General features: G+C 40.4%; 1 non-coding gene across 1 annotated transcript; it reads left to right on the top strand.

Moving 5' to 3' along the window:
• The first annotated feature begins 1,095 nt into the window (after positions 1-1,095).
• Positions 1,096-1,198, top strand: LOC125484130. Its single transcript, XR_007262984.1, has one exon. It is a non-coding gene; the product is annotated as a U6 spliceosomal RNA (small nuclear RNA).
• Positions 1,199-9,883: the final 8,685 nt, after the last annotated feature.

Consider the following 9,883-nt stretch of genomic DNA (forward strand, 5'->3'; position numbering starts at 1 on the left):
TGATACACTAAATGTATCATCAAATGTCATATCCTGCCAATTAAACAACTAGTATCTCTCAGTTGTTATGCCTGGACCCCAAGCAAAGTTTCCCAAATCGTTATGGTTCCACTGAGGATGCCCCAAATGTTAACATGCTCAAAAACAAAATTGCTGGAAAAGCTCAGCAGGTCTGGCAGCTTCTGTAAAGGAAAAATGGTCTTTTGTTCTTCATTTGCTGCCTCGGTTGGTCGCAACCAGGTTCATTTTAAAACGGATCCTTCCCATGTGCATTCCTTTCTCCAGAAATTAATGTACTTATATTTTAAAAGTAGCCAATTTAACCAGGCTTTCTTGAATGAACAAAGAGTGAGTTTAATTCATTACTAAATGCAGAAAGAATTAACAACACAACACACAAACACACAGGTTAGAAATAAGAGGTGGGTCCAAAAAAGATAGAAATGAGAAAAATGTAAGATCAGTTTCAGAGTGAGAGTGTCTTTACCTGAAACACAAAGGTAACTAAAGGATGATTCTTTGATTGTGATTGGTATAGCATATTGACAGTCAAACCCAGGCTGGTACACAAGTGCATTCAGTCCCATTAATACACTCCAGTAGAATTGAAAAGGTTGGTATTGTGTATTCTTCAAAGGGAAAAACACAAAATGTCTCTGTAATTTTGGACGTAATCCATATGGGCAGTTTGCTGTTGAGCAGGGATTGTCAGCCCTTCAATACCTTTGTAATCACAAGAAATCAATGTTCAATCTCTTTGAAGTTTCTTTGATATTTTAGATGCTATGTTCCATCATTCCACATCAGATTTTTTTTTTTTGCCAGGCAACTACTGAATTTGCACCTGCCGTCATTTTGTCACTGATCAATTCTAAAAATTAAAACCTATTGGAATTAAAGATTAAATATGCCTATCGTATTTTAGAGTTCCGACCCATTATTACAATACTTTGATCAATGCACCTCACTCACATCACTCACCTATTTTTACCAATTACAGCACATTCTTAACATTCATAACTTTATCTTACCTACTTATAATTTACATTATTATCTCATAAGCTGAAACTTCTTCCATCCTAGTTGTGGATGCCAGTGTCATAGAGGACCCCGGCAGCACATATACTAAAAACGGAGAAGATTAGCATTGCCCCAGTGCAAGGATGACATGAAAATTTGTGAAACATTCCATAAAGTGACTCTTGTGGTGCAATGGCAGTGACCCTATCTCTGAGTCAGGAGACCTGAGTTCCGGTCCCAACTGCTCCAGAGGCATGTCATAACATCTCTGTAACAGGTCGGTTAGAAAGTATTTCAACGAGGATTGCAAGCTGTCGCAGCAGTCCAGCAACCTGTCTTCCAACACATTGCTAGGATTATTCAGGTACCATCCTTGAAAAAGGGCAGTGACAACATGGAGCACAACACTGCTGTCCACTTTCAGGACACCAGCATTTTCCTCTCAGTACTACCACACAGCTGAGGCAGCTGTCACCCATGACAAGGTTGTATAATTTATAAATGAGCTTTCTAAAGTCAGAAATACTTGACAGCATCTACCGTCTCCCTTGACATACTTCCACCAGTCATGTTGCGCCACTGAGGTAGCACTGTCTGAAGGCAATAGAACCCATAGTGTCATACGGTCATAGAGCTGTACGGCGCAGAAAAAGGCCTTTTAGCCCATTCCATCCGCACCAGTCAAAAATTACCACCTAACTATTCTAATCCCATTTTTCATCACTTGGTCTATAGCCTGTTTGCCTTAGAATCACAAATGCATAACTGAATACTTCTTGAATTTTATAAAAGTTTCTGCCTCGACCATCCTTACAGGCACTGAGTTCCAGACTCTCACCACCCTCCAGGTGAAAATGTCATTTCCTGCAGAATTTCACTGCCAGACTGGCCATGGAATAGGTAACGAAAGAACCAACAGAAGGATATAACCTCCTTTGTTTCTTCTTCACCAATTTACCCAGGATTCATTAGTCCATGACAGCATTTGCAGGAGAGATCACCATACTGCCCTCGTAGAGTCTCAGTTGCATTTTCACTCCATATTGTTATGTGGCAATAACGCCGTATGCAAACGTATAAATTAAGAATGGATCTAGCAGCTCAAAATAAAGCAAAAAATTTGCCATCAGCAAACACAGAATTGTATTCCACTACAATCACAGCTTCAGCATATATGCTCAGCATATTTCTCATTTTTCCATCACCATCAGCCAAACCAGCCAACCCTGGTTTTTTGAGGGGTAAAGAAGAGAGTCTGATATCCCTGAAAATGAGATGTTACTGGAAAATCGGCCAGTATTCAGGTGGGAATGCTGAAGACCTGTGTTGATGAACAAATAGCATCCTTGGCTAAAGTTTTCCAATATAGCCACAAGGCTAGCATTTACCCAACAACATGAAAAATAGTCACCATATGTCATGTTTACAAAAAGGAGTACAAATTAATCACCCCTACCCATCCCTCCCAAACTCCCTTGCAAATCCATCAGCCTACTCTTAACCACTACTCAACAATACCCAATCAGCAATGTGCAGTTTGAGTTCACTAGGACTTCTCAACCCCAGATTTCATTACAACCCTAGATGGAATCTTCGCTGATGGCAAGCTAGAAAGCAGGAAGGCCATTGAATTAGGTATAATGGTGGTGCACCCAAAAAGCGCCCTCTCCCGTACCCACCTTCCTGCCTCCACAAGAATTGTTATGGGCAGGAGGACCAATGGTGAACATTCCTATCCTGCCACAATTTGAGGTTTGTATGTGGTAAATTAAGGACCATTTAAGGGGCTCAGTCCACGGCCACTGCCACTGGTATTAGCCTCGCTGCAGATGGAATTGTTGCCTATGGCATGCACAACAACTACAACTGTGCAGTCAGCTATTCAACTCTCAAATGAGGAAGCAGGCGGGATGGGGGATATCAGCCAAAGGCTTCCTATTCTTTATTTTATTCATTCATGGGATGAGGGGATCACTGGCTAGGCCAGCATTTGTTGCCCATCGCTGGTTTCCCAGAAGGCAGTTAAGATTCAACCACATTGCTGTTTGTCTGGAGTCACAGACCAGGTAAGGATGGCAGTTTCCTTACCTAAAGGACATCAGTTTCTCCAATAATCGACAATGGTTTCATGGTCATCACCAGGCTCTTAATTCCAACATCCACCATGGTTGGATTTGAACCTGGGTCCTCTAAATATTTCCTGGGTATCTCGGTTAACAGTCTAGAGATAACACCACTAGGCCATCACCACCCCTTCAATGCCTGATCAAGTGACTCCATATCAGGAACTGGGGACGTGCCACTAAAAGCTATCCCCTTTGTCCTTCCTGTCAACCTGCTCTCCATGACCCACCCTGCAAACTAACTTCTGATATTACTGACCTCCCAAGTGGCTAGCATTACTTAAAGACAACCTGCAACCATAAAAGGTGGGTGCATTGTGGCTGCAAGAAGTGATATGGTGCTTTGTGAAATTGATTTGCACTGTCAAAAATGAAGCGTTGAACATGTGAGACACCATGCACTAAGGTTTTCCAATAACACGCTGAAGGTCTTTTTGGAGTAGATGAAGAGAAGGTCAATTATCTTATATCCTCAGAGGAACAAAAGGCCTACTGATAAATGCTTAAACAGTAGGAATAGTGAAGGTCAAAGGTGTCACTTCAAGAAGATGGTTGGAGTGCAAAATACGTGTAATAAGCTGATTCAAGTCAAGGTGAGTGAGTTCAAACCTACATTGGCTTATACCTTTTTTTCCCTTTATTCACTAACAGGATGAGGGCATCACTGGCTAGGTAGTATTTATTGCCCATCCCTAATTGCCCAGAGGGCAGTTAAGAGTCAATCACATTGCTGTGAGTCTGGAGTCACGTGTAGGACAGACCAGATAAGGATGGCAGTTTCCTTCCCTAAAGGGCATTGGTGAACCAGATGGGTTTTTCCCCAACAATCAACAATGGATTCATAATCATCATTAGATTCTTAATTCCAGATATTTCATTGAATTCAAATTCCACCATCTGCCATGGTGGGATTTGAACCCACAACCCCAGAATGTTATTGGGGTCTCCGGATTAGCTGTCCAGCAATAATACCACTCTGCCATCAATTCTCCATAAACTGCCAATTGTACTAATAATGTTATCCACTGCTCAATTCAACACAATCCCCACACTCACCTATCAACAATTTCTATCAAATAACAGTCAACCCTTCAATTCATTCAGTTTACCTCACACGCACTAACAATTCACAACTTGAACAAACTAGTGCCTATTCAACAATGACAGCCACGTTAGCCAAACATGTTTCAGGACACTCACTGACACAGTTTTTTTTCCTTACATGATAGGTGGCATGAGGAACAAAAGTGGAGAAGGATTAAAATGTCTTTATGTTGTAACCCTTGTGAGTAAACAGTGCCAATCATCATGAGAAGGTGTATCACTAACAGCGTGGCCCTAGGGACCCGTGAGGGATTGTTGATGTGTATGGTGTATGTTGTAGATATTAACTTGTTCAGACATGTTCTTACAGACCCCAGGAGCAGGTGGGACTTGTACCCAGGCCCCCTGGCTGAACGATAGGGACACTACCATTGCACACAAGAGCACTATGCTGTGTGTTTGCATAGAACTAGGGATTAATTAGCCAGGAACTAATTATTTAAATGTTCCAGAAGTGACATTTACAACTATCGTGGAGAGGCATGTGATGTGAAACACTGATCTTAGGCTGTCTTCTTACCAGTAAGCATGGTAAGCTGTGTTAAACACAGCTCTAACCTTGCCGAGTTTGAAGTGTGACTATTTCTAACATATAATGACCACAAAGTTGCAATTCTTACATTTTCTTCTTCCCTCACCAAGACAGAATTCTTGTTTTCTGATTTTAGTTGCTCAGGAACTAGAACCTCCGAATCAGCATTGATATGAAGAAACACTGTCACTTGACATCGCAGTTGTAGCCACTGCCTCAGATACTGACATTGTATATATTATACATAATTATTCAGAGGAAAAATTACAATGATGTCAAGTACAGGGCACAAGTGTTCAGTAGTCAGGACAGGAGAAAAGGTTAGTGCATGTATTAGCTCACCAGCTGGCAAAGTCACTCATGAGTTCTGCTGCAGATGACTCAAATGGGATCTTGGATGCACTAATGAAGAAGGTTGATGGATGTACATAACTCGATACTTGATGCCAGAAAACCATTGCAGAATGGAATCCAGCTCCAAAGTCTTTCAAGAGTTTGATGAGGGCTTGGAGCTCACCCATTTCAACAAAGAACACATGGTCACTGTCATATGAAGCAATAGTTGTGAAAGGATTAATGTTCTCGCTTCGTTAGCTCTAGCATTTCTTATAATGTCACACACAATGTTCCCTCAGCCACTACAGGGTTCTGCACACACCAATCGGCACGCCAACACATTAACTTCTGGTTTTGGAAATCAATGACACACATGGATCTCGGAGATCTATGCACTAAAGAAAATATTAGAGGCAATATTGGTGGTTCTGCTCCAGCTTTAAGAGGCAGCAGATGTATCTGGACAAATTCCCTAAAGTCCAAGTATTTCTGCCTGATCAAATGTAGTTGTACTTATTGCCATTATGCAGTAGATTTTTTTTACTCATTTGAGGGATATGGGCATCACTGGCTGGCCAGCACTTATTACCTATGCGTGGTTGCTCTCAAGAAGGTGGTGGTGAGCTTTCTTCTTGAACCGCTGCAGTCCACCTGCTGTGGATTGACCCACAATGCCATTAAGGAGGGAATTCCAGGATTTTGGTCCAGCAACAGTGAAGTAATGGTGATATATTTCTACGCCGGGATGGTGAGTGGCTTGGAAAGGAACTTAAAGGTGGTGGTGTTCCGATACATCTGCTGCCATTGTCCTTCTAGATGGAAGTGGTTGTTGGATTGGAAAGTGCTGCCTGAGGATTGTCATCTAAGAACAGTACCTCTTCTGTAGTTATTCTAATGTGGTGGGTCCTCTAGGCCCAAGATGAAGCAAAAACAAAGGAGAATGGTTGGCAGCTAAGTCCTTCAAGCAAACCATACCTGATATTACATAACGATTGAAGTGGCAAATACTGCAAGGTATTGGGAGTGGTCATTTTGAAAAATAGTGCATAATTGAAGCAGTGCGATCTGTCCCCCATCCCAGGAAAAGAAATCCAAAAACAAATAAGACGAGCAAGTGAATTTACCATTTTAAGAGCTCTGCCACCTGAGGAATACACAGTCAGCAGCTAAAACACCATTACTGAATTTGAATGACAACTGCTATTATGGGAGCTGTGAAAAAGCTAGCTTCAAAGGCAAAACTTCATTCGGAAGCTGGTAAGAGGGACTGGGGCAACAATGTGGACCTGAAAAATAGAGAAAAGCCAACCACACTTAGAATATTCAGAGGTCTTAGTAAACAACACTCTGGAAGGAGTAACAAAAGGCTTAAGAGATAAGTTAGAGATGCCTAAGCAAAAAGGAATAACTTAATTGAAAAATGATGCAGAGGACAGAAAATAAAAGCATGGGAGTGTAAAAAAAAAATTTCTCTTTCCACCATATCATTAGGTTCCATTAGACAAAGCTGCGAGTAATATGAAAAAACCAAAAATGAATTTTAAACCGGGACTGCATATTTGGCAGAGCCCTAGAGTTTATTTAAACGTAAAATAAATTAATTCAAGGGAACGAAATGAAAGATTCATACAGAAGAAGGAAAGTCTGGAAAAATTAAAGATTTAATAGGTCTGGACTTAATACTTAAGTCATAATTTTGGCAGGAAGATTTATAAATGCTGCAGCTAGAACACTTTATTTAAATAATTACGTAAAAGAAAGTGTTTGGATTTTTAGACCATGAAAAATGGGGAAATGCCCAAATTTTATGGAAAGTAGTAGGAAAACTCTATCTTGGCTGCAGAAGGTGCCAAAACAGATAGTTCCCATGTTGGTTATTGAAAAAGGCAGGAAGACATGTAAAATATGTGAACACCCAGTTCACGGTGCAGAGATACGGTACTACAAAGAAACCAGATATAAAAAAGCTTGAAAGCAGTACATTATGACAGAACAGGCAGACATAGAGAGTCTAGCAAGCTCCTGAGTAATTCAATATAAACAGCATTGGTGAACACAAGAGTACAAGATTGAAAATAGAAGCTACTATGAGATAATGCCAAAGCTGTGGAACAGCAAAGCTTCACAGTCATAAATGATACTGGTTAGGGCAAATGAGTATTATTTCTGTAGAACCATCAGTCACTTTCACAGATTGTGCAGGAGCAAAACACAATTCTAGAGCAGACATACAAAGTTGTCAATGCTGTAAATATCTAGCACCCATAAGGGAAATTGATGATGTAAATAATCTGAATTTCACAGAATTTGTTTATGGACATTCAATTAATTTTAAATTTGATATGACAATGTTTCCCTGTCCTTTATGATCAAATTCCATGGCTCACTGAACAGAGTTTACAGCCCATAGATAATAGGCTGCATAGGGTAAGAGGATTGGTCCCCAACATTATAGAGATGCTGCAGGTTACCTTACAGCATAAACTGTGCCATATAGTAGACAAGGTATATGTTATTCAAAAAGCTTTCCTCTTGAGCAGGAATATGTGCATTGCGCTAAGTATCATTCAAAAAGTCAAAGAAATTCAACAAATACAGCAGTAAAAATTCTTTCAGTTGGGATACGATAATTTGTTTCCATTTAGTTAGGTGGACTCAATACTAAATGCAATATCGTCTTGAGGAAAGATCCTAAACTGTTATGTCTCTACACACCCAGGAAAATTCTATGTCGTTTAATGAACCAAGCTAGAAACAACTTGAGGAAATTATCAAAATAGCTGCGTTTGGTAACCAACTCAATCAGTATATACGTTGACTCAATACAGGTCAACAAAGCATAGGTTGATAAATCTACCTCATAAGTACAGTTGTTGACAATTTAGCCAAATCATCTAAAAGTAGAATTTTTACCAAAGTGGATGCCCAACAGTGAGTTCTGGCATGTGCCATCAGAACCGCTAATGGAGAGAAAACTGAAGCTAGCTCCTTATCTTATCAAATAAGTTGACTCCACAGTTGAGACCAAGGAACTACATTGAAGTTTGTAATAAAAAGCTCCACGTTCAAGAACAGAGGATACAAGTTATAATAGATGCCACTTGCAAAGGGCTTGCCACATTGGGGCAAAGGCAACGGATATGGATAAGGGGCATAAACTATGTTTGGCACAATCATCCAATTGTCAGCAAAGCAACATCAATCATATACTGTCCAAACAACTGAGGGGATTATACAGATGAACAGCAGGAGCCTTGTCTCATTACAGATCAATCATCCAATAATGTTTGAGTGGGATGTGCTCAATTAAGTATATAATGGCAGTATGATTCACTGAACAATTAAAGTTGAGTTAATTAGAATCTAGGTTAACAGTCAACAAAACCAAATGTAGTTGCTTGTTGCTATATGCAATAAATCTTGTTGTTATCTAAGAACAATGCATCTTCCATATATTTTCTATGGTATTGTATCCTCTACCATTAATCACTAGATTGGTCCAAGACAGAGCAAAGACAAAGGAGACTGGTAGCAGCAAACCACTTCGAAAATACTTTACCCAGAACCACATATTGGTTGAGATGGCAAATATCACAATATGCCAGAAGCAGTCATCTACGAAAGTATCACAATTACCTCAACAAACACACGTAACATCAACATGATGACCAAACTGAGGCTTACATCACTGCTTTCATTGTAGTTATAGCTTCCATTAAAGGATGAACTGCTGCCTTGCAAATTCAAATTGCTGCTACCAGGACTCTATTCAAAGAATAGAGCCACTATTCAAAGGAATCTTCAGATATTACAGCATTCCACTGTCTTCTGTTATTCATGCTTGGGCTGTGGACATTGCTAGCTCGGCAAATATCTGGATTATTCCTCATGCTATGAGTTAGTGAGAGTAGGAATAAGAGGATTGAGCAGATGATTGTGTGGCAGAGGAGCTGGTGCAGGGGAGAAGGATTCACATTTTTGGATCATTGGAATCTCTTTTGGGGTGAAAGTGACCTGTATAAGAAGGATGGATTACACCTGAATTGGAAGGGGACTAATATACTGACGGGCAGATTTACTAGAGATGCTCTGGAGGATTTGAACTGGTGGGGTGGTTGGGGGTTTGGGGTTGGGGATGGGGTGGTGGGAACCAAGGCAGACAGTGAGATAGTGAGAAAAGAGATCAGTCTGAGAATGGTGCAGTTAGGAAAAGGAATAAGTCAAACAATCAGGGCAGACAGGAACAAAGCAGAGAACCAGGTACAACTGATAAATTAAACTGCATTTATTTCAAAGCGAGAGGCCCAACAGGTAAGGCAGATGAACTCAGGGCATTCTTGGGGATGTGGGGACTGGATATCATAATAATTACAAAGACATGGCTCAGGGATGGACAGGACTGGCAGCTTAATGTTCCAAAGTATAGATGCTGTAGGAAGAATAGAAAGGGGGGCAAGAGAGGAGGGAAAGTGGAGTTTTTGATTAGGAATAACATTACAGCTGTACTTAGGGAGGATATTCCAGGGAGTACGTCCAGGGAAGTTATTTGGGTGGAACTGAGAAATAAGAAAGGAATGATCATCTTATTGGGATTTAAAATAGGACCCCCAATTGTCAGTGGGAAATTGAGGAGCAAATTTGTAAGGAGATCCCAGTTATCTTTAAGAATAATAACATGGTAAGGGTAGGGAATTTTAATTTTCCAAACATTGACTGGGACTGCCATGGTGTTAAGGGATTGGATGGAAAGGAATTTGTTAAGTGTGCA

The sequence above is a fragment of the Rhincodon typus genome, chromosome 9 (assembly GCF_021869965.1).
Source record: "Rhincodon typus isolate 14 chromosome 9, sRhiTyp1.1, whole genome shotgun sequence".
NCBI lineage: Eukaryota > Metazoa > Chordata > Chondrichthyes > Orectolobiformes > Rhincodontidae > Rhincodon > Rhincodon typus.